General features: G+C 41.1%; 1 protein-coding gene and 1 long non-coding RNA gene across 23 annotated transcripts in view; both read right to left on the reverse strand.

Moving 5' to 3' along the window:
- LOC141585385 (uncharacterized) overlaps positions 1 to 24,361 on the reverse strand; it is a 118,601-nt gene extending 94,240 nt beyond the window's left edge. The window contains exon 1 of the long non-coding RNA XR_012518811.1: positions 1 to 24,361. This exon is cut by the window's left edge and continues 42,078 nt beyond it. This is a non-coding gene — a long non-coding RNA (uncharacterized LOC141585385).
- MAGI1 (membrane associated guanylate kinase, WW and PDZ domain containing 1) overlaps positions 1 to 25,617 on the reverse strand; it is a 680,038-nt gene that overhangs the window by 587,448 nt on the left and 66,973 nt on the right. The window lies entirely within an intron of this gene.

A 25,617-nucleotide genomic window follows, 5' to 3' on the forward strand; every position in this document is an offset into this window, starting at 1 on the left:
TTTTGAGACAGGGTCTCACTCTGTTATCCAGACTAGAGTACAGTAGTGCAATCACAGCTCACTGCAGCTTGGATCTCTGGGGCTCAAGCAAGCCTCCCACCTCAGCCTCCTGACTAGCTAACTACAGGCATACACCATCATGCCCAGCTATTTTATTTTATTTTTAGTATTAACTTTTTTTTTTTTTCTTTTTTTGAGACGGAGTTTTGCTCTTGTTGCCCAGGCTGGAGTGCAATGGCACAATCTCGGCTTAAGGCAACCTCCACTTCCTGGGTTCAAGGGATTCTCCTGCCTCAGCCTCCCGAGTAGCTGGGATTACAGGTGTGAACCACCACACCCCACCTAGCAATAGATATCTTTTTTAAAATAATTGCTTCTAGCACTGCCCTGGAATGTTATAAGATTTATCTCCAGCCTTCCTAAATGACTCCCTTGTTTTATAAAACCTTCTAATTTTCTCCCTTTTCTTTGAGACTTTCCTCATTAATGAAAGTTCTCCCTATTGCAATAGCCTAAATAAAATGTCCAATACATGTGCTCTTATATTATACTAAAAACCAAATTGCTAAAGTAGAGCTTATGGTAACTTTCAAATGAAATTAAAAATCACTTGTCCAGCTTCACTAAATTACAATTTCAGTTAGGCCCAGAAGCCTGAAAAATTCTTGGAAAGTTCAATAGGGTTAACCCAAAAGACATCTATATCCAGGTTTAAGTTGGGGAAAATTTTTTCTTTAAAAGAGAAGGACACAATTCAAACTGGCTTATTCAATATATTTATAAAACAAATCACTAAGTCTCAAATGAGGATGTCTATCTTTGACCCACAGATTTAAAAAGCTATATATGCCAAGAAATAATATTTAAGCTAATGGTAAAACTGTTAGGATTTTAGCATCATAAAGTCCTTTATCAGTCAACACATTCTACAGAGCACAAAGATGATGCTACAGATACCTATCCATGGATTATGCTGTTCAATTTTATGTCCCAAAGCTAAATACCCAAATTGAATTATCCACAGTCTCTTCTAACTGCCCAGTCACCAGCCTAAGAAGGTGGCAACAGCAAAGTGAATGTAGCACAGAGAAAAAGACAGGCAAAGATGGCAGCTGTCATTCCTTCACGTTGTCCTGTCAGATACTCTATATTCCTCAAAGCATTTGTCACCTCCGAAACACAATTCCATTGCCGCCATCATGACATTTGGCTATAAATTTTTATTCACTCCACTTATTAAAATGCAAGGGACTTGGTCCAGAGCACATGTCGTATCAGATACCTTCCCATCACCTGCATAATAAAATGATGCAAGCTCTGTGTCTATCATTTGCATCCCTATATACTGGAAGAGTGCTTAACATAAAGTAAGCTCCCACTAAACATTGTTGGATGAGGTGTTAAAGGTCAATTGCTATTTCTTGTTATTACTACTAGCTAGCTGGAAATCACTAAGTTCCTATTAGATGCAGGCTTAAGAAAACAAAACAGAATTCACTGACAAATGTTATATTCTGTCTCAATCATCATTTTGACTTGTCCAAGTTTACTGCTTCATTTTACCAAGACAACAATCCCTCATGAGAAGGAAATGTGCTTTTTATTCTCGGTCGCAAGTCCTAGCACAGTACAACATTCAACATGTCCAGCATTCAGCTGAAGTATGAGACATGCCTCCAAGTTCCTAAGGCTCAAAAGAGTTCAACTTTCTCTCCAATGTGCCAAGATACATCACAAGTGATACATGGGGAAAGTCCACTTACTGGTAGGATCTAAACCTAAACCTCCACATCTACCTAAAGTCCCAAGTTTTTAAACTTTTTTATCTAGGGAAAAAGTTTCTTTTACTTTTATATCTAGGCTCCAGTTTTATATTTAAACTAAATCGGGGCTGGGCACGGTGGAACACGCATGTAAGGAGTCTGAAACCAGCAACATGGTGAAACCTTGCCTCTGCAAAAAAAAAAAAAAAAAACCACACATAAATTACCCGGGCAGAGTGGTGTGTGCCTGTAGTCCCAGCTACTCAAGAGGCTGAGGTGGGAGGATGGTTTCAGCCCAGGATGCAGAGGTTGCAGTGAGCTGATATTGCACCACTGCACTCCAGCCTGGGCAACAGAGCCAGACCATCTCAAAAAAAAAAAAAAAAACCACTAGATCAGGACTAGTAATATTTTCCATTTGTCAATTTTAATCAACAGAAAAAAAGCCACATTCAGTATTAAAGTTAAACAAACAAGTTAGGAGATGAAAGTAGACTGGACCACCCAAGTGGATAACCTAGCATTGGCTGAAATTACCGAGCTTTAGTTCAGTGACCACTCCTGAAAAGGAAAAGACATTTCTAACAACTTTAGTGAAAAGTCTAGGAGCATGGAGCTTCAAAGAACCCTTCTGGTAAGGATCCTCTGCATAGATCTGCATATTCTCCCATGGCCCCAAAAGACTGAAAGCCTAGGCTTGTACCCTTGCTGTTGAATGATAGTCAAAGAATGTTGAGAATCCATGAAAAACTAATTTAAAAGATTAAAACGTGTCCTGCAGCTTACCCTTTCTGGAAGACACTACAGGAGAAAAACAAATAAAGAATATAAGCAAAGTACTAAAAATCCCTATGTAAATTAAACTCTATTGTTATGCCAAAGATTGCTCAAAGGAAAAAAAATTATAATCTTTCCTTTCCAAGAATTTGTAAATCCCTCTTCAACTGGTTGGAATGGAAATTACAAAATGCTACCCCCCACTGATGTGCAAAAGCCACCACTTAAATGGAAATGCTTCCCTTGAGTCACACAAACTCCCAGACAGAGCTCTGCACTGTGTGCTGTCACTACCCACGTGAGGACCTACTAACAAACCAGTAGAGTGCAGGGATACCTTAGGGCAGGGGAGTCCACTCTTTTGGCTTCCCTGGGCCACATTAAAATAAAGAATTGTCTTGGACTACACATCAAATATACTAGCAACAAGGATAGCTGGAAGAAAAAACTGGGGGAGAGAGGGGAGGGGAGTAAAAGGGAGAGGGGAGGGGAGGGGAGGGGAGGGACAGAAAAAATCTCGTAACATTTTAAGAAAGTTTACGAATTTATGTTATGCCACATTCAAAGCATCCGTTCAATCACTGTATTCTCCTCCCAGAGAACTGTGTGTAGAGTCAGGCTCTGGAGCTGCATGGTCCAATATGGTAATCCCTGGCAGACCCTATGGGCTTATCATACAGCTCACGTGGCTAAGGAACTGAATTTCTCATTTTATTTCATCTTCAATGATTTAAATCTAAAATACCCAATGCTGTTAGTGGAAAACATTTCATGTGTCTGGAATCACTTGAGTCTACTATCTCAGTGAAATTTTGTTAAATGTAAAAACAGATCAAATGCTTCCAATGAAACTGTGCGTTGAAATGGAGATACACTCTGAAGTATAAATTACACATCTGATTCAACGACGTAGGAAAAACACATCAAATATCCTACAAGTAACTTTAATATTGACTACCTGTTGAAATTATATTATTTTGAATGTATCTAATTGAATAAAATGTATTAAAATTAATTTCGCCTTCGCTTTTTTACTTTTTAAAGTAGCTACTAGACAAATTCAAATTACAGGTAGTTCGCTTTATATTTCTATTGGACAGCACAGCTCTAGTGATTCAAATCAGCTTAAGCCTTCAGCTTTAAAACTCCTTCATCTTTTTTGTGCTTGGAGTTCTTTGGCAGTCTAGCGATGACTATTACCTCAGAATTATGTTTATAAACGAATAAAATAAAATGTGTAAGAGTCCAAAGTAAACTAATCATACTGAACTATAGTGAACAAAATATTCTTAAATTTATAATATAATGATTAGTTAAGGCAATGAAGAACAATAAATAGTGGTGAATCTATTAGCTACTTCAGTGATAAGTGTAAATGAGAATGTAATGTGATATTAAAATATCTGAGATTCCTACTGACAACAAAGTCACAAGTATTCTGCCACTGTGGTTTGTTGCCTACATTCATGATAAAACGAAATGCTCAAGTTTGGTTAGGGGTTAGCGAAAGTGTAGTTGGATGACTTTAAGCCCAACCGAATTGCAGATCCCCTATTTCTCTAACAGACTTCTTGGGGACCGTGGATTCCAAGGTAAAAGTTAAGAATGCTGTTGTAATGCCTGATAAATTTGTGTGTCTGTTTGTCAAAGATGACCCCCATCTTTAGGATGTCATTTTGCCTTGGCTCATTCCTGTTAATTTGGTGTTCATGACTCATAACCTGTTTTTGCCCACAACCAAACCAATATTAGAAGGAAGTGCTTGCACTTGTTTTTTTCCGATACTTTTGCTCTGCAAAGGGAACAGGAAGGACAGCAAGCAGTGTATATTTAAAAGAAAAGAGTATCTTAACTATGTACCAAAACACAGTTCTTTGGATCTAATGATTAATTTGTGTGTGTTAGAATATTCACCAACCAGAAAGACCACATATATATCAGTGGCACTTAATACAATTGACTGTACAAGGTATTTCCCGTTGTTTATTTGTCTTGACAAACACTTCCATAATACTTGTCAGGTGCAGATACTGTTCTAAGGTTTACAAATACTAACTCTGTAATCCCTAATACAACCTATGAGTTGAGTACTATTATTATACTACCCCTTTTACAGATGAGACAACCGAGGCTCGGAGAGAGGTTAAGTAACTTGCCCAAGGTCACAAAACTGGAATTTCAACAGAGAGCAGCTGCCTATGGGGTTTTCAAGAGGAGGACAATACCAGACAAAAACAAGCAACAAGACTCTACTCACTGCAAGTGAGCAAAGGTTCTGATCAAATCTTCATGCTTGCTTCCAAATCCCTTGCTGAAAAATTGAAACTAGTTAAGGTAAGGACAGCTGCCTTTATACCTTCTGGCCTATTCACAGGCAGATTTCCAGACTAAACCAAACGCCTTCATGAGGAAAAACAAAGCTCCTCAGTCTCAAGGCAGCTAATGCTGGGCCTGACATTTTTTCCACTCTTATCTAAAATATGCTGCAGGAGAATCTAGGCCCAGTGATAAGCCAGGTTTCAACTTCACCTCCCCAGCTTGAGAGCGATTACACACATACTTGGGATTTAACCAGCAAGAGAAGGACGCAGAAACCTGGGTCCCTCCGAGCCCAGTCTCTGTTGACACTGTTGCCAGGGCTGAGCCAACTGCAGCAGTGTCAAGAGCTCCGCAGGGAGGTTTCAGCCGAGAAACCAGCCCTACAGGTGTATCCAGGGAGGCAGGTGTACAAGGCCACATTCTTTCCTCCACTGAACAAATGAAGGTTTGTCTCCCTGCTGTGCTGGGCTCACAGGGCCAGATAAGCCTCTTTCACACAATAACCTCAGCAGAGAAACAGTGCAGCTTGCTGCCACTCTGTAGCACCCAAAGTAAAACACCAACCACTAAAAGAGAGAAGCAGATAATGTTACAATAACATTTAGCTAGACTAGGCAATGCTCATTAGGTAAAATTTAACCAGAGCAAGAATCCTTCGGACAGATACGACTCAATATATATTTGTGGATCTGAAAAGCTAGTGCTACTTTTTCAAAGGTTTCTTGGACTAATTTAAAAGTTTCATTCGGCTGTGTGAACTGGCATTCCCTTTCTGAAATGATAGAGTCCCAGAGGTAGCTATAATGTTAAATAAAATGACTTCATTTCCTCCAGAGAAATATTTTACCTCCACCCCCCAACACTCTGGCATTCAACTACACAAGACTCCAATATCAGGGTGCAAAAAGTCAGGCCTGTTAGCCCTAGATCATTCTCAGATTAACAACCTTGGGGGAATAATCCTATAAGAAAATGTTTTCAAGATTTTGGGTAATAACATTTTTGGGCCAGATGAAATTTGTTAGAGTTTGCACTTCTGTTTCTAAAAACCTCTGAAGTCACTTGTTTCCCACAGTTTTTCTCAGAAGCTACTTTGTGGGAAAGAAAGCCAGGGCCTAGGCAGCAGGCCAGCTAGAACGGGGCTGCTCTGAAAGAAAGCCAGCCCCCGCCAAGCCAGAGCGACAGGGGCCACGCTGGCCAAGATGGTTAATTTTTTACCTGGGTGGAGCCGTAGGCACTGACATGGAAAATGGCTGTGACACGACAGATCTGGAAACAGGCAAGATGCACAGGCAGTGAATTGTCTGACCCCAGGTTTGTTGCTTCAAATTACATAGGAAATTATGTCAAACTGTGAAACAGTTATCTAGAGATCGAAGGAAGAGGGGTGGGGTGTGTTTTCAGGAGGCACAGTGGGGAAACAGCAGTGCTGCAACAGAGGACTCAGACTCAGGACCACACTGCGTCCCATTCCAATCTCAGCTCTGCCACTTGTTGCTGGAGGAATCTTAGTCAAGCTTTTTTTTTTCTTTTCTTTTTCTGAGACAGTCTTTCTCTGTCACTCAGGCTGGAGCACAGTGATGCAACCTCGGCTTACTGCAACATCCACCTCCCAGGTTCAAGCAATTCTCCTGCCTCAGCCTCCTGAGTAGCTGGGACTACAGGTGCACACCACCACACCTGGTTAATTTTTGTATGTTTAGTAGAGATGGGGTTTCACTATGTTGGCCAGGCTGGTCTCAAACTCCTGACCTCAGGTAATCCACCTGCCTCAGCCTCCCAAAATGTTGGGATTACAGGTGTGAGCCACCGTGCCCGGCCAGTCAAGTTTCTTAAACACTCTCTGCCTCAGTTTCTTCACCTATAAACCACAGGCCCCAACCCACAAAGCTGTTGAGGATATACACCAAGCAGGTACTCAGAACAGTGCCTGGCACTAAGGAAGTGCCAGTAAGGGCAGCTGCTTCTATTTGTGCAAATTCTCACATTCGTCATTCTGAACATAACCCTCATAACAAATGAGGTGCTCAAATGAGTGTTACCTCCACTGAGGGATGAAAGAAGTGGGACTTAGAGAAATGAATGAATTTGCTCAAAATCATGCAGTTAGTAAGAGACTACATGGAGGGATCCAGTCCTGTTGGTGAAATCAGACCTCGGCAGTTTTAACCTCTCTCTTATCTGTTCTTTCTTCCCTTACTCACTTCCTGAAAGAGAGAGACAGAGACAGAGTGAGAGATGGGGAGAAAGACAGAGACAGGGAGGAGAGGGGGGAAGTGAAGAAAACACATTAGAGGCAAATAACTTTTTAAGCAGATAAAAAATAATCTTGGCCAAGTGTGGTGGCTCACACCTGTAATCCAAACACTTTAGGACGCCAAAACAGGAGGATCACTTGAGCCCAGGAGTTCAGGCCCAGCCTCAACGACGAAATAGGGCCGAGTGCAGTGGCTCATTCCTGTAAACCCAGTACTTTGGGAGCCCAAGCCGGATGGATCATGAGGTCAGGAATTCAAGACCAGCCTAGTCAAGATAGTGAAACCCCATCTCTATTAAAAATACAAAAAAAAAAAAAAAAAAAAAAAAACTAGCTGGGTGTGGTGGCAGGCACCTGTAATCCCAGCTACCATAGAGGATGAGGCAGAAAATTGCTTGAACCTGAGAGGCAGAGGTTGCAGTGAGCTGAGATTGCGCCACTGCACTCCAGCCTGAATGACAGAGCCAGACTCTGTCTCAAAATCAAACAAACAAACAAACAAACAAACATACTTAATTCAATGCACAAGAAATTCTAGCAGGTCAAACTCTCAGTGGCTACATAATAAGTGGTTAAACCTCTCTGAGCCTCCTAGAACAGTTGCACCTCAATTCCAGCTGAGTTTCACTGATCAGGCTAAATGAAGCAGAAGGCTGGGAGGGAAGGTACCAAATAACCCACCTGAAATGAAGCTCAACTGCGTTTGAATAGTCTATCTAGTCTAAGACTCAGGAGTGGTGGCATGACGAATATGGGTGATAGGAGAAGAAATGCAAACCCATATAACATTTTTTTCCTTTCCATCCTTGAATTGCCTTACAATTTCACTTGGAAAAAAAAAATTTATCTTGTAATTCTTATTTTTCTTTACTTCACTTTTTCATTTCCAGAATTGCTATGGTTCTGGTTGAAATATCAGAATGACAACCATGCATCTTCTACAATGCCACCCTCAGTCTCTCTGCAATTGTAGCAAAGGGAAAACCAATACCACTAAGGCTGCCAGTCACAATATTTACCCACGCTGGAGTTTTGTTTGTTTTTGGTGGAGGATGCAGAGAGTTGATAAAGGAAAAGCAAAACTCCTCTGTGTCAAAACACAAGCTGAAGATGATTTCCTTTTCCACTGCCCTTGTATCAAATATACACAAATCCAGAGCAGCCCTGGGCCCAAGGAGTGTTTATGATTCTGCTCAGCCATAAACATGCCAGCCTTCAAAACATACATGGACACCCAGACATCAAACAAACAAGGCAGTTCCAGAAAGGATATATCGACTTCTGACGTCTAATGCTCTGGGTGAAATAACTTTGTTTCCCTAAAAATAGATAAACTAAAATAAATCTAAGAGTGTTCCACAGCATTGTAGCCAGCCACTTCTTCCTATGACTCAGAGCAACCTCGTAACTTCTTTTTGATAGTAACTATAGACCAGGAACTTGAACTTTTTGGTGGAATGACTGATATCCTCTTCATACCAGCCTCGGTGAGGAACGTAAAATGACATCCTTTTGCAGATAAGGAGACTGAGTCTCAAAGAGGTAAATAACTGCATAGGTTTGCACAGCTTGCCACTAGCATTCGGAGCCTGGTGTGTGAAATTCTGTAGGGTGAGGTCGAAGAAAATGGTCCCACGTTCAGTTAAGGATTCAAATGATCACCCGGTAGCCCTTCAACCAGGGTTTAAGCTAAACTCAGAATTTCTGGCTCTAAACCTCACTCTCATTTCTTTTCAATGAAACACAATGATTTTGTTTTGTTTTATTTTGTTTTGAGATGGAGTTTCACTCTCATTGTCCAAGCCAGAGTGCAATGGCACCATCTCAGCTCACTGCAACCTCCACTTCCCTGGTTCAATCGATTCTCCTGCCTCAGCCTCCTGAGTAGCTGGGATTACAGGTGCATGTCACCATGCCTGGCTAATTTTTTGTCTTTTTAGTAGAAGCAGGGTTTCACCATGTTAGCCAGGCTGGTATGAAGCTCCTGACCTCAGATGATCTCGCTGCCTCGGCCTCCCAAAGTGCTAGGATTACAGACGTGAGCCACCACGACTGGCCGAAACACAATAATTTTAAAAATTAAAAGTGGGCATACTTTTAGACAGCTAGAATTAAAAGATCATCAATACCAAGTGCTGGCAAGGATGTTAAATAATGGAAACCCACAGGCTACTCATGGTAACATAAACTGGAAGAACTGGAGGCAGGGCACAATGGCTCACACCTGTAATCCCAGCACTTTGGGAGGCTGAGGCGGGCAGATCACTTGCAGTCAGAAGTTCAAGAACAGCCTGGGCAATACGGTGAAACTCCATCTCTATTTTAAAAATACAAAAAAAATGGCTAGGCGTGGTGGCATACACCTGTAATCCCAGCTATTCAGGTGGCTGAAGCAGGACAATCACTTGAATCTTGGAGGGAGAGGCTGCAATGAGCCAAGATTGCGCCACTGCATTCCAGCCTGGGTGACAGAGACTCCTTCTCAAAAAAGAAGTATTTTATTGGGATTAGAAAATGCACAGTCTATGACCCAATCCTACAATTGCACTCTGGAGTATACTCTAGAGAAATAAAAACACATATATACCAAAAGACATATATGGCCATAATGACAGTATCATAATTCATATTAGCCCAAACTACAAGAAACACAAATATCATCAAAAGTAGGACACATGAATAAATGTAGACATATATATGCTATAATGTTATACAGAAATCAAAATGGGCCAGGCACAGTGGCTCACACCTATAATACAGTAGTACTTTGGGAGGCCTCGATGGGTAGATCACTTGAGGCCAGGAATTCACGATCAGCTTGGATAACATGTTAAAACATTGTCTCTAAAACAAAAAAAAAAAAAGAAGAAGAAGAAGAAAACACAAAAGGTCGCCATGGATGCTGGTACACAACTGTAGTCCCAGCTAATAGGGAGGCTGAGATGAGAAGATCACTTAAGCCTGGGAGGTCAAGGCTACAGTGAGCTGTGACTGCACCAATCCACTCTAGCCTTGGCAGCAGAGCAGGACCTCATCTCAAAATAAAAATAAAATAAAATAAAATAAAAATGATGAACTGAACTATGGCTGCATGTAACATGGACAAATCTCAATACAATGTTGAGGAGATGAAGCCAGGCACAAAAGAATCCATATTAAATGGAATCTAACTGTACAAAGTTCCAAAACAAGCAAAACTCATCAATGGGGATAGACGTCAGACAACGGTTACTAGGGAATGAGCATACTATCATTGCTGTCATTATTTTAGTTCTCTTTTTTTTTTTTTGATACAAAGTTACACTCTTGTTGCCCAAGCTGGAGTGCAGTGGCCTGATTTTGGCTCACTGCAGCTCCACCTCCCAGTTTCAAGTGATTCTCCTGCCTCAGCCTCCCAAGTAGCTGAGATTACAGGCATGTACCACCATGCCCATCTGATTTTGTAGAATTGAGGTTTCACCATGTTGTTCAGGTGGGTCTTGACTTCCTAACCTCAGGTGATCCACTCGCCTTGACCTTCCAAAGTACTGCAATTACAGGAGTAAGCCACCGTGCCTGGCCTAGTTCTTGATTGAGCTTGCATCACCCACATAAGCTGACTTTGTGATAACTAATCCACTATGATTTATACCCTTCTTTATCAAATCATTTCCCACTCCCTCCCTCTTCCTCCCTCTTAAAAAAAAAAAAAAAAAAAAAAAAGTAGGGACATTCATAAAACCTTAAAGTCTAAATCAAGTTTTTGAGACTTACACAGGAAAAAATAAGTACAGTATAAGATATTCTAAACTTAGCTCAACATTCTTAACATTCAGGAACAACTCTATGGAGAAATCCCTTCACCCTCCAATGTTCAACTCAGCAACATTTTAAACTCTATTCACATCCAATAAAGACCTGCTTATTATGCCATCAAAAAGGCATGCATGTAATCCATCTCAAGAAGAGGCTTACCTGCACACTGCCTAGGGTTTACTGCAATGACAAAGTCATTTCATGCCTTGACCAAAAATAGCCTGAGACTGGTTGAAAACTGGGCATTCTCTGCAGTAGTTCTTAAGAGAAGCTGGGGTTAGTGTGGGCTTAAATGTCCTTATCTGCATGGTTAGACTTAACTTTCAAAGGTCAGAAGACAACAGAGTTCTGGGTAAAATGGCCATGTATCTGACATTAAAAGCTGATGCTTATGGTGCTCATGAGCAAAAATACACGTTTAGCCAGGCGCAGGAAGTTAGGCCTGTAAACCCAGCACTTTGGGAGGCTGAGGCAGGAAAATCATTTGAGACCAGAAGTTCGAGACCAGCCTAGCTAACATGGTGAAACCCTGTTTCTACCAAAAATACAAAAATTAGCTGGACACCAGTGGTGTTCACCTGTAGTCCCAGCTGCTCAGGAGGTTAAAGCATGAGAATCACTTGAACCTCAAAGGCAGAGATTGCAGTGAGCCAAGATCATCCCACTGCACTCCAGCCTGGGCAACAGAATGAGACTATATCTCAAACACACACACACACTCACAGACAGACAGACAGACAGACAGACACACACACACACACACACACGCACATACACACACACACACACACACACACATTGTGTCCCTTTGTCCGGCATAGAAAGAATATGCTTCTTACAACTGCCAAAGTCTGAATGAGTTCTAAAACTCTCTGGAAGTCTCTGAGGGGCACAGTCGCTTCAAAAGATACAAATCCTGGGAGTCTGAACTAACTTTGTTTCACAGCCCCTTCATTTGGTTAAATTTCAAAACTATATCAGGCTCACCTCAAGCTCACTGCGTTCAGACCTTCCCCATCTCTCCTTCTTCTCTGTTGCATCCTTTGTCTTCTACTCCCTTAGGACATTGTTCCTTTTCTACTTGTCCTTTACTCAAGCTGTCTTGATCCTCTTAGCTATACAATGATTTAATTCAGCACAAAGAACATCACTTTTCTACCAATCACTGATTCCCCAGGGCAAGGCACTGTATCTGTGCACAGTAAGTGAGTAATAGTCTTTTTTGTTGTTTTGGTTTTTGTTTTTTGAGACAGGGTCTTGCTCTGCCACCCACGCTGGAGTGCAGTGGTGTAATCACGGCTCATTGCAACCTCTATCTCATCAGTTCAAGATCCTCTCATCTCAGCTTCCTGAGTAGCTGGGACTACAGATGTGGGCCACCATCCTGGCAATTTTTTATTATTATTATATTTATAGAGATGAGGTCTCCCTATGTTTCCCAGGCTGGTCTCAAACTCTTGTGCGCAAGTGATCCTCCCATCTCAGCCTCCCAAAGTTCAGGGATTACGGTTATAAGGCACCACACCCATCCTAATGTCTTAATAGACAAATGAATAAATTCTCTTTTAATCCCAGCAACCACAGAGACAAGTATCTTTCTGTTCTTGTCAAACAAATGACTGCAGCTCTGTACCTTTCAGAAGTGATTTAAACTTCCCAGATGAGTTTTTAGTCAGTTAAACTGATTTTCCTTTGAGCCTGGATTCCTCATGCAGAAAGGCTCCCAGAAAAGCTTGACTAGATAAGAAAAAAGTGATGTCTGGACAATTCTGCTTTAGCCTCCCGCTGGGAAAACCTCCAGCTATTTCACTGAACCTCATACAACCAAGTCATAGTTCACATTTTACAGATTCCTCACCAGGGTTTTGACATCTTGGGAGAAAAGAACTGGGGAAGGGTGGGCAGACATCTGACTATAGAGTGGTTTCTAATAAAGCAATTAGTACAAACAATTCTAAGAAAACTAGGATGTCACTCGTCCCTGTGGTCACCAAACAAAAAGGATGTGTGCCCTAAGGAAGGACACCCAAGAGGTCAAGAAGTGCCCAATCCTAATTAAATGATAATAATTTTTCCTATAATCAGAGAGGAGAAAGTCACCCAGACTTGAAGCCAAAATCATAAATCTTATTGTCCACAGAAATTGCATAAGATTTCCCTTGAGCAGAGTGCAGAGAGGTGGACTATTGGTACCCTTGCTTCCTTTCAATTCTTCCATTTCTCTCTGTAATTTCCCCACCTTTGTTTCCATATTAATTTCCCCATCCTTGCTTATATATGGCCACAAAGAAAAGAAATTCTGAGATATGAGTTGAAATGCCCCAGTTAATAGATTCTGCCCTTGTCTATTAATAAGACATCACTCTTATTAACTTTATGCACCTTGGCTCTAAGCTATAAGCTCATCTGTCTTTCCTATGCTATAGGCAGTACAGAGCACCAGCCAGCCTGAAATGGCAGGCCTACAAATATTGATATGCCAAATGATAAATAAGTGAATTTGCTTTCAACTAACATGAAATCCCAAAATAATCTTTGAATTTCCATGACACCATTCACCTAGGGATAAGAGGGGAAGGCAGAAGGGGGTAGTCCTGTGTCCATCTGGTATACTCCTGCAACAGGCTATTCCCACTTACTGCAATGCATTAAAGATAGGACAAACAGCCAGGAAACGAACTGGTCTCTGTCTGGTCAAAGAATTAGTCAACACAAATCTATAGAAATAAGTCACCCTGAGCTTGGTACTACCTACCCATAATGCATTTCCCCTCACCTCTTTGGATTCATTCTGTTATTCATCCCTTTCCTTCCTAGGTGGTAACTGCAACTGTTATTTTCAACTTCAGTTCCTTACGCAATACTGAAGATGCATAATTGAACTGTACACTGTTAACTGAATAGATGATCAGGATAATAAAGAGTCCTCATGTAAATTAAGGAAAATATGTTAAAAAAATCCACTGAAAAATCATTTGTGTATTCAACAAAGAAATACCCTTAAATACATGCTATAGAGGGTATCTTAGAAAATAATATTTAAATGGAACCCTCTTGGAGAAACTAATGATTTATTTTTAAAGGCCTAGTGCCTAGATAGCATCTTACCAAGGCATTCTACAGAAAACAGGGATGCTCGCATTCACTGCAGTCATGAGGTGAACTGATGTCACAGAACCACATCCATTCTTTTCATTTTACACGTTTCAAAAAACAAACTTTCCAATGAAGACAGACTCCATTCTTCTCCCCGCTAACCTTCCCATTAGGCTTCCCTTAATAAAGTTTCTGCCAGATAAACGTCATGAATGTTCCATTGTGCTGAGAAGAAAGTTGACAGCAAATTGCTTGGTTACAGCTAAGAGTCTGGGAGCCACCTGAGCAAATCAGCTAAGTGCTTTGGAAAAAGCTATTTCCAAATTGGGACAGTCTCCATGAAGTGACTAGGCATGGTATTCATGAAGAAGTGGTTTGTCTCCTCCTATCATCATATCGGTAGTTTCAAGATAAGAAGAAAGCATATTTGGACTGTTTGTTCATATGGACATTACTCTGAATTGTATTTTTCAAGTGTACTCAAGTTCTAACAGGAGTTACACACACAGCAAATGTACTTTGCAACTCTGTTATTTAGGAAGATCAACTTCTTACATGAAAACATCCATTAGTAAGTCATGACACAGGCCAGGCATGGTGGTTAATGCCTGTAATCCCAGCACTTTGGGAGGCTGAGGTGGGTAGAATGCTTGAGGTAAGGAGTTCAAAACCAGTCTGGCCAACATGGTAAAATTCTATCTCTACTAAAAATATAAAAATTAGCTAGGCATTGTGGTGCCTGCCTGTAATCCCAGCTACTCGGGAGGTTGAGACATGAGAATCGCTTGAACACAGGAGGTGGAGGTTGCAGTGAGCAGAGATCATGCCACTGCACTCCATCCTGGGCAACAGAGAGAGGCTCTGCCTCAAAAAAAAAAAAAAAAAAAAAGACAGACAAAGAAAGTCACAACACAAGGAGCAGAGAAATTAGGTTTTATCTCAAGTGCTAGCAAAAAAAAAAAAAAAAAAAAGTTAATGTAAGTATTTTTTTAAAACACTGCATACAAAATAATGAAGTTATTTGTTCAGAGAGTTCTACTGTTAAAATAATGACAATCTGACCAGGAGCAGTGGTTCACACCTGTAATCCTAGCACTCTGGGAGGCCGAGGAGGGCGGAATGCCTGAGCTCAGGAGTTTAAGACCAGCCTGGCCAACACAGTGAAACCCCAGCTCTACTGAAAAATAAGGCATGCATGGTGGCATGTGCCTGTAGTCCCAGCCACTCTGAGGCAAGAGAACTGCTTGAACCTGGGAGGCAGCAGTTGCAGTGAGCCAAGATTGTGCCACTGCACTCCAGCCTGGCGACAGAGCAAGACTCCATCTCAAAAAATTAATTAATTAATGACAATCTATTGTAGGATGGGCAGTTTGTAACTTTTCCATAATAATTCTTACATGATTTTAAAAGGGCCTTTTGCCAACTCCTTTAATATGCACTATTTTAGTTGAAATATCACAACACTCCCAAAACAGGAGAAAATTTTCATAAAAACAGAGAGCTTTTCTTGTTTTATACATCTATTTATCTCATTATTTGGCACAATGCCAGGGATAGAGTGGTATTTAGTGAAACCTGTTAACTGAGAGCTTTTCTTGCTTTTAGACATCTATTTATCTCAATATTTGGCACAATGTCAGGGATAGAGTGGTATTTAATGAAATCTGTTAACTGAAGGTCAACACTTTTTTCATATGTTAGACAAATACATTCATAATGATTAAGAAATTTGTCTGAGACCACAAGGCTGGAAAATGACTAAGCCAAACTTCCTGTGAGAGGCAGTGAATCAGATTCCTGAATCTTGCCATGTAACCACTCTGTGAGTCTAGCCCATTTAATATAATTGTTAAGGGTGTTAACATTAATCTGTATTGCATCACATTTCTGCAAAGAAGCTTTGAGCCACCATCCTGAAGACTGAAAATCCAACACAATTTTCACTCATTAAGCATGGCAACTCCCCTGCTCTGTCTTTCAATATCCTGTTCCTGTCTCATTCACAGTGTACCTCTGCCCCCAGTAATTACCTTAGCGTCAGAGATCCACAGGAAACTAAAAGAATATTAAGACTTGAGAGAAGCCAAACCACTCACTCCTTGAAGTAATGCAGCTCTGTGAGAGGAAGTCACCTCCCTACTGATATCAAAATCAGACCTTACAAAGGAAAAAGAAAGATCATCTGAAATCACCTTGACACTCCAAACAGGGACTTATATCTGTGGGTCAGAGAGTGAACAAATTGGAGAACAACTCTTCACAGAACAGGGTATGAGTCACTGGTTCCTTTCTTACAGAGATACAAAGAAAGGTATACCCTTTTAAATATCTTGCTGGAAGCAGGGAGGACAACCATATCTTTCATTTACTCCCATTCTCACAGCTCCATGAATTGTCCACAAGTTATCACCAGAGAGCATCTTGTTCTCTTTTCAAGGTGGGGCTCTCTACCTTAACTTCCACTCTTCTCCAAACTTCAGGCTATTTACCACTAACTCCACTCGGACAGATTTTTTGAGCAGTTGCCTAACTTTATCTCCCTGAAGAGAATCCCTAAGTATCATGCAAATCCTCAGGTGTATCCTGGGTTCACTTTCAGGGGATTCTCTGAGGATGCCCCTTTTTGATGTTCTTCAGCCTTAGGAAGCCACCCCCAAGTCCAAAGATATACAGTACCCTTTTAGTGGACATTCAGGCCACATAAGAAATGGAAAGAATTTCAATAAGAAACCCTTCTGGAAACTATATGCATATGCATATCTACTTCTGGGTGCTGATGATACCATGGACTCTTTTATAAGGACAAACACATTGGCCAAAGCCCCAACGCATAATTAGCCTTGCTCTAAAACTTTCCCAAGTGGCCAGAATCTACTGCATATATTTTTCTTAGCCAAGAAACAGATGTAGAGCATAAATTATTTTCCACTGAATACCTTCAAAACAGATGCAACTATTTGGTAAATATTCCATCTGCCCAGAGCATCCATTGTCAATGGAGACTAGACATACAAACTCTGAGGTTCATTTAATTTAGTGTTATAAAAAACTTCCATCATTTGCATCCCAGCCTTATGACTTTTGCCACATATGGGTACCACTTCTACTATTCCACTTTAGCCTTTTTAAACCACTGTCTTTTCATGTAACTAAACATATTTAAATGAAAACTTTATATCATCTCTAGGAACAGACATACAGAACCAGCTGCCATAAGAATAAAGTAACTAAAAGCAAAAACAATGAAAGCAAAATCATGCCATTAGAAGGTATGGTCTCTCCATTACAAAGGAAAATTGGCAACTGTGAGGGGTGTTGAAGACATATTAACACTTAAGAGACACTTATTTGATGTAATCTCAAACTGATAAAGGATTAATAGAAGAGGAGGAAAGGAATGAATTTGAATTGAGGCAGGAACTCAATGTGAGAAAACAAAATCTGAGGACCCTGTTTCACCCTGCTTTTTTGTTTGTTTATATATTTATTTGGTTTTATTTGTTTGTTTGTTTTGGAGATGAAGTCTCACTCTGTCGTCCAGCCTCTGTCTCCCAAGTTCAAGCAATACTCCTGCTTCAGTCTCCCTAGTAGCTGGTATCACAGGCACGCGCCACCACATCCAGCTAGTACTTTGTATTTTTAGTAGAGACAGGTTTCGCCAAGTTGGCCAGTCTTGAACTGTGACCTCCAGCGATCTGTCTGCCTCTGACTCCCAAAGTGCTAGGATTACAGGCGTGAGCCACAGCACTCAGCCATTCACCCTCCTCTTTACACTGCTTCCTATGGGCCACTTCTCAGAGATATAAGATGGTATCAAAGCCACAACCTAGGGTAAATAACCAAGTGGAGTGCAGCTTGTCCTCAAAACATCCATGTATAAGATACAGTCAGTAGTGTACTCATTTCTATCTTCTAATCTTCTTCCCACAAAAGATTTTGGAGCAGCAAACTAAGAGTCATTTGCTAGCATCTCAGACATGAAACAGGTGGCAAATGATGGCACTGCCAAAACACCCCATGGTAATTCCCATACAGCAAAAATCCTCTGAATTGGAAATACTAACAAAAGGGACAGTGTTTTACCAAGATACAAAAAAACAGCAAGGTGTTCTCTCTTCTGCAAGACTGACTTTCAATACCTAAAAGTTACACCAAAATATAAACCTTAGATGTGTCTACCTATTTGGTTTTTTTAATCACAGAAATCTCTACCACCTTATAGAATCCTAAAATGTCTTCATCTTGTGACTGACAAAAAAAGAAAGGGCAACTATTGGGAGGCTGGGGCAGGTGAATTGCTTGAGCCTAGAAGTTCGAGGTCACAGTGGACTTGAGAGCACCACTGCACTCCAGGATTGGTTAGGGGGGCAGGGGGATTGGGGACGAGGCCAAAGCCTAGAGATTATGGCCATTGAAATAAAATAGGTTTGTGATCAAACCCCATTGCTGCTAATTACTAGGCATCAGCTTGCTCATCTGCAAGTGGGGATAATCTGCTTAAGGTGGTTTTGAAGATCAAATGAGGCAATGTACATAAAATGTCTGGTGCAGTACTGTATGTCATACTGCATGTCTGGCATTCAGTTGCTTCTCCCTAAAATCCATGAAACCTATTAAATTGGTTTTTTTAATCCGTGAAATTAATATTATTTTAGCATGTAGTGTCTTTTTCATATACCAAATGGTTAAAATACAGTAATCTTTGTTTTAAACACCATATGTCTACTACTTCATTTAATCTTACAGAAGTCTATGAAGTTGGCACTATCATGATTTCCATTATACAGATGAGAACACTGAGGCACAGAGGCTCAGCAAATTGCCCAGAGTCACAGTGTTAGTGGACAGTAGAGCCAGGATTCAAACCCAGGTCATCTGGCACCATAGCACATATTCCTAACTACCCATAGCATGGTGCCTTTGAAATGCTGGAGAAATATCACTGAAAAAGCCCAAAAAGATAGACAGAGTGATGGACAGATAAACAGCTATGTGATAAAACAGTCTAGTAAAATGTCAGTGGCAGAATTTAAGTAATGGGCATACAGGTATTTGCTATAAAATTCTTTCAACTTTCCTGTATGTTTAAAATTCTTCATAATAAAACACTGGGAAGAGAGCAATGAAAAGCCCAGAGTGTCATTTACTCTTCAAAAATGGAAGCGCACTTTTAAAAAAAAGGTTATGCCAATAATGTCATGGTGAAAGGATTTCCCCATCCCCACCTGCCTCCCCTCCAGAAAGTTTCCTAGTTAAACTCTACAGGCCACAGAATCAAGTTATAGGTTGCCCCAACTGGGGCCAATGGCTGAGAAAGAGAGAGAAGCAAATGGACTGTGAAACTGGGTCCTCTGCCAGCTAAACTAGAGAAACCATCTCCAAACTGGAAGTGTTAATGGAAATGCCAGGCCAAAGCAGTTGACAGGAAACATTTCTTGACACTGTACATGCAAACAGATACGGCTTCGTCCACAAAGACAAAGAATGCAGTGGTCCAACCAGGCCTGTCTTTAAGTACTGGCAGGCAACCAAGGCAAGTTAACAGATTTCAGCTTCTCAGGCTCTATAGATCAGTACCAGCTCTTAAAGGCCTCCCAGGGGATGGGAGGGAGGGAAGAGTGAGGAAGGCGATTTCATCCAGGTGAAGCTGAGCCAGCGATTAAAGGAGAAGAGGGGTGATTCTGCAGCGACATTGCCCACCCCTCGGGGTCAAGGAGGAAACTGAGGCAGTACTCTCAAAGGAGATAGGTTGTATCTTTCATAAATGTTCCTATGGCTGGTGCTGTATAGACTGTAAAGAGATAAACCCTTGAACTGAAAGCCTGACACCTTCTAGAATGAATCTAAGGAAAGCAAGGAAGTTAGAAAGAGAAATGGAGGCCGGGCGCGGTGGCTCAAGCCTGTAATCCCAGCACTTTGGGAGGCCGAGGCGGGTGGATCACGAGGTCGAGAGATCGAGACCATCCTGGTCAACGTGGTGAAACACCGTCTCTACTAAAAATACAAAACATTAGCTGGGCATGGTGGCGCGTGCCTGTAATCCCAGCTACTCAGGAGGCTGAGGCAGGAGAATTGCCTGAACCCAGGAGGCGGAGGTTGCGGTGAGCCGAGATCACGCCATTGCACTCCAGCCTGGGTAACAAGAGCAACACTCTGTCTCAAAAAAAAAAAAAAAAAAAAAAAAAAAGAAAGAGAAATGGAAAGAAAAACATGGTAAGAAAGGGGATTACATTTTAGGCATGTTCACATACAGTTGGCAAAAGTGAAAAATGATGCATCTTTTTGAAAGGGCAATTTGGCAATATCTAACAAAAAAAGAAATGTGCTCACCTTTTGAACCAGAAAAGTCTGCTAATGGGATTTTATTTTACAAATACAATTATATGCACATAAAGGTCAAAATACAAGGATATGTTAATCATTCCAGCATTACTTGTAAAAACAAAAGACTGGAAAGAACCTTAATGCTCATCAGCAGAGGACTGGCTGAATGAATTACAAAACACTGATGTAAAGGTGAACTTCGAGTCATTGAAAAGAATGGAATCCATCTTGGTGTTGATGAAAAAAGAGCTCTAAAATGCAGTTGTAAGTGTTAAGTGAAAAAAAGGAGCAGAAACTCATATACAAGTATCATTTTAAAAATGAGGCGTGTGTGTATATGTGCACACATTCTTTATATAATATATACACACTATTTTTTTAAAGGAGAGTGAGAGAAAGGAGGGGAAACAAGTATACTTGTATATGTATAAATAATTCTAGAATAAGAAACTGCAGAAGTCAGGAGATTAGAGACTTTTCACTCTATGCCCTTTTATACTGATTGAATTTTTTATTCTACACACTTTTTCACTAAATTAAATATATATGAATATTCTACATCAGATCATTTAAAATAATCTTTTATTCATAGAAAATGTAATGGTTTACTTGAAATTTAGTCATAACCTCTCTGTGAGCTTGATGCAATTAAATCCTTACCATGTGCTAAACATATGATGAGACTACCTTAAATGCAAGGTAGGCAGACAGCATATTTGTAGACCCAGTTGTTTTTTGTTTTTTGAGTCGGAGTTTCGCTCTTGTTACCCAGGCTGGAGTACAATGGCGCAATCTTGGCTCACCGCAACCTTCGCCTCCAGAGTTCAGGCAATTCTCCTGCCTCAGCCTCCCAAGCAGCTGGGACTACAGGCACGTGCCACCATGCCCAGGTATTTTTTTTTTTGTATTTTTAGTAGAGACGGGGTTTCACCATGTTGACCAGGATGGTCTTGATCTCTTGACCTCATGATCCACCAGCCTTGGCCTCCCCAAGTGCTGGGATTACAGGCTTGAGCCACCTCGCCCGGCCGGTTGTAGACCCAGTTTTCTATGGTATATAATTAAAAGAAGAACTTGCTTCATAATTTGTTGTATTAGGAACATTTAACAAAAGGTTAACACCCAGCTCAAAGTAATTCAAGTAAAAGAGTAAAGTTATAATCACACTGAGGTCCTTCACAGAACCCAAAGGAAGAACTGAGGCTCGTCTGGAGAACAAGGGAAGTGAAGACTTGAACACTGGGGAGCCTCTCTCCATCTCCATGGTTTCATTTCCTCTCACTGTACAGCAGCTTCTTCCGCATGCCACAAAACACGGCGCTCACAGTTCCCAGCCGTTATCTGTAACCATTACACCGGGAGTGGAGGTATCTGTCAAGCTGGGAATTAGTGGTATTTTGGCTGGTATGGTTCTATGTTGCGGGACGGGGAGTGGCTATCCTGTGCATTATAGAATGCTCATCAACATCCCTGGCCTCCACTCCCCCTCCTCCTAGTTTCAATAACCAAAAATATCTCCAGATACTGCCAAGTGCTCCCTATGGGGATAAAATTGCCACTGACCTGGGAGAAACCGAACTGCTTGCTTACTCACCTTCCTAAGTGCTGAGGAAGGGCTCTGACTGCCTAGCTTGTGGCTCAAATGTGGCTGAATAACTAGAGCATGCTTGCACTCACAAGGTGACCCCTTCATAAGCTTGCAGTCTAGGGGGAGAGTAGCTGCTGTTTACCACTGCTACTGGACTTTCCCTAAACCCTCTAAGTCAGTGCTGTGCAACAGAACTTTTTGCAAGAACACATCCATCATGCTCTGTCCAAAACAGCAGCCACTAGTCATATGTGGCTATTAAGCACCTGAAATACAGCTCCTATTAGCAAAGAACTGCATTTTATAAATTTTTATTTGACTTTAATTAAATTTAAATAGGCACACGTAACCCTCGACCACCTAACAGAACAGCACAGCTCTAAGTATTGAGAGCATTCAAGCTCCTTTACAACAGTTGCCAGCATACAGTCGGGGCTTAATAAGTATCTGTTGAATAAAGGAATGAATATGATTGGGCACAGGGTCTTGGGTGGTGAAAATCATTAAACCAACTCAGATGGTTTCACCCATAGGAAAAATGGGAACTCAGTGACAAAGGATCAGAAACAGAAGCAACCCAGTGTCCACCGATAGATGAATGAATAAACAAAACAAGGTATGCACACATGGTAGAATATTTATTAAGCTCTAAAAAAGGAGAATATTTTGACACATGCTACGATGTGGAGGACCTTGAAGACATTTTGCTAAGTGAAATATGCTGATCACAAAAAGCACAAATACTACATGAGTCCACTTACATGAGGCACCTAGAATAATTATATTCACAGAGCTAGAGAGTAGAATGGTGGTTGCCAGGTGTTGAGGGTACCAGGAAATGGGGATTTAATGTGTAATGGATAAAGAGCTTCAGTCTGGGAAGATGAAAAGGCTGTGGAGAGGAATGGTGGTGATGGCTGCACAACAATGTAAACGTAACTAATGGCACAGAACTGCACACATACAAGTGGCAAAAATGGTACATTTTATGTCAGGTATACTTTATAAGTTTGTTTAAAAAAACAAAGAAAAAAGAATCAGGGAAGTTTAATAAGGTATGGCAGACTGAATCACTGCTCACAATTCTTTACAGTATCCCTATACTTGAGAAATAAATGGAACAAACCTGAACTCAACAGAGCTAACACCAGCCAACCCACACCCTGAGTCAAGCCACCCTACAAATCTGTGACTGAGAGAATGAGATCCTTCTTGTTGCAGGTTAGGGGTTCTGGGGGAGTTTGTTACACAGTATGTTTATACCGAGTCAGATACATTAAGTCTCAATGGTCATGACTTTGCCACCAAGAGAACATTCAAGGAATAATGAATACTTGCCACAGTGTGCTTAACGATCAGCTGCATTCCAAAACTACAGATAGATAAGTTTAAGAAAAACACCATGAACTACGTAATTTGATCAATCATTATTTAAAAGACCCACAAGGCCTCAGATCCTTGAAGAAGGTGGGTCCAGTGTGAACTGTGCTCCATTCCTTAAGGGTCTGTGGCTTACGGTCTTAAGTGATGTTGAGCCTGAAAAAAACAAACCCTAGCACCTCTCATAACTCATCATCATCTCTGGAAACCATCTGATTCTAAAGAGATGCAATTTGAAATGCTCCCTGAGGCACTTCAGGCCTCAGCATTTTCGTTGTTAAATCTCTCCTTTCAGCAGTCCCTGGCAGTCACTCCAAGCTGGCAGCCAGCATACTCTACTGTCTGAGACCCTCCATCCAGGAAGGAAACAAAATCTACATCCAAGTCAAGCAGATATTTTCATGCAATTTAAAGAAACCAAACTATGAACAATCTGGGGGCTCACAGGAGCCCTGTTATCATCTACAAAGATTCCTGAAGCAGACTCAGGCACATCATCACTTCCACAAGACACAGAAGCCTTCCTGCATCCCGCTGAGAGAGGCCCTCCCAGCTTCCTGCCCGACACACTTCCCTGGACTTTAACCAGCTCCACTTCCCTCCACCTCTGTACCAGTGACCAAGGACCAGAACTAGTTAAGATTTTTATTTTGCCTAAGGAGCAAACTTCTTACCCTGTTTTACCCCAAGAGCTCAATATAGTTTCCTCTTGGGCACACTTAATAATCATGTTGTACCTCAGCAAGAAGGAGTAGATGATAAAATCAAAAGGCAAATGGGACAAGCTCTTAGCCAGAGGATAAGAGAAACCGCAAAGGAGAACAGACTATTCTAGGAAATAAGAAAGGAGGTACTTGGGCAAGGCTTGCTCAGCCCACCTCCCTCCAGCCTGGCAGCCTAACTGGTCCCTAATTCTGCCACCTCACATTGCAAAGCAGTTCTTTTCTTTATTGCATTTTAGGTTTGGGGGTACATGTGAAGAACATGCAAGATTGTTACATAGGTATACACGTGGCAGTGTGATTTGCTGCCTTCCTCCCCCTCACCTATATCTGATATTTCTCCCCATGCCATCCCCCCAACTCCCCATCCCCCCCACTGTCCCTCCCCTATTTCCCCCCAACAGACCCCAGTGTGTAGTGCTCCCCTCCCTGTGTCCATGTGTTCTCGTTGTTCAACACCCGCCTATGAGTGAGAACTCACAGGTGTTTGATTTTCTGCTCCTGTGTCAGTTTGCTGAGAATGATGGCTTCCAGGTTCATCCATGTCCCTAAAAAGGACACAAACTCATCGTTTTTGATGGCTGTGTAATATTCCATGATGTATTTGTGCCAGTTCTTATCTCTCATTTGAAAAACTGACAGGGACAGAGGACGGCAGGCAGGAAGTCTACACACACTAGCAGCAAACAAAGAAAGTGAAGGAGAGAAGACCATGGAGAGAGGTTTATGACACAAAGCCATTGTTGCTAATTCAAACTGTTAACTATTGTGAGAAAGGAGCAGAGACTATATAAAATGTTCAGCAGAAGAAATTTTGTTGCTTAATTGGTAATTTTAAATATTTTCTGATGCAGTCACATTCCAATGTCTAAGACATATGCCTGTGACATACGTATGTTTCTTCCTTTATTTAAAGTATAATAAATTACTTTAATTAGGTATTCCTTTTTGTTTCTATTATGTAACCTTCTTCTGGGCAGTAGGCACCGTATAATCTTTACTTGGTCGGAGCTATTTTGCTTCCTTATTTTTATTTACAGTTTCTATTCTGTCCAAAATGTCACACATTTTTGCTAAAATCATTACGATTCTCCCTGAAGGGATAGGACTGGGTGAGATCAGCTGCTAATAATAAGAATAATGATGAAGAACAACAAGGGGGAAAATAGCAAGAGAAGCAGTGAGACAGATACACAATTACTCACAGTCAACATTTACTAAGCATATATACACATACACTCAATCCTCAGACAACCCAAAAACATGTTTGTTGTACAAGCATACACTCAATCCTCAGAACAACACTGAAACATGTTTATTTTACATGTGGAAAATAAGATCAAATGAGTTCTGGCAACTTGAACAAAGTCAAACATATGAAAGACAGTGGTGCTCCTATGAAAGCCAGAGAGCCAGTCAATCAAGTCTTGTTCTCCAAACCACTTTAATACCCTTGATGCATACCAAATACACTCTTACAAGGATTAAAAGTAAGGCAGGCCAGGTGTGGCGGCTCACACCTGTAGTCCCAGCTACTCTGGAGGCTGAGGTGGGATGATAACTTGAGCCCAGGAGTTAGAGGCTGCAGTGAGCTAT

This window comes from Saimiri boliviensis, chromosome 8 (genome assembly GCF_048565385.1).
Source record: "Saimiri boliviensis isolate mSaiBol1 chromosome 8, mSaiBol1.pri, whole genome shotgun sequence".
NCBI lineage: Eukaryota > Metazoa > Chordata > Mammalia > Primates > Cebidae > Saimiri > Saimiri boliviensis.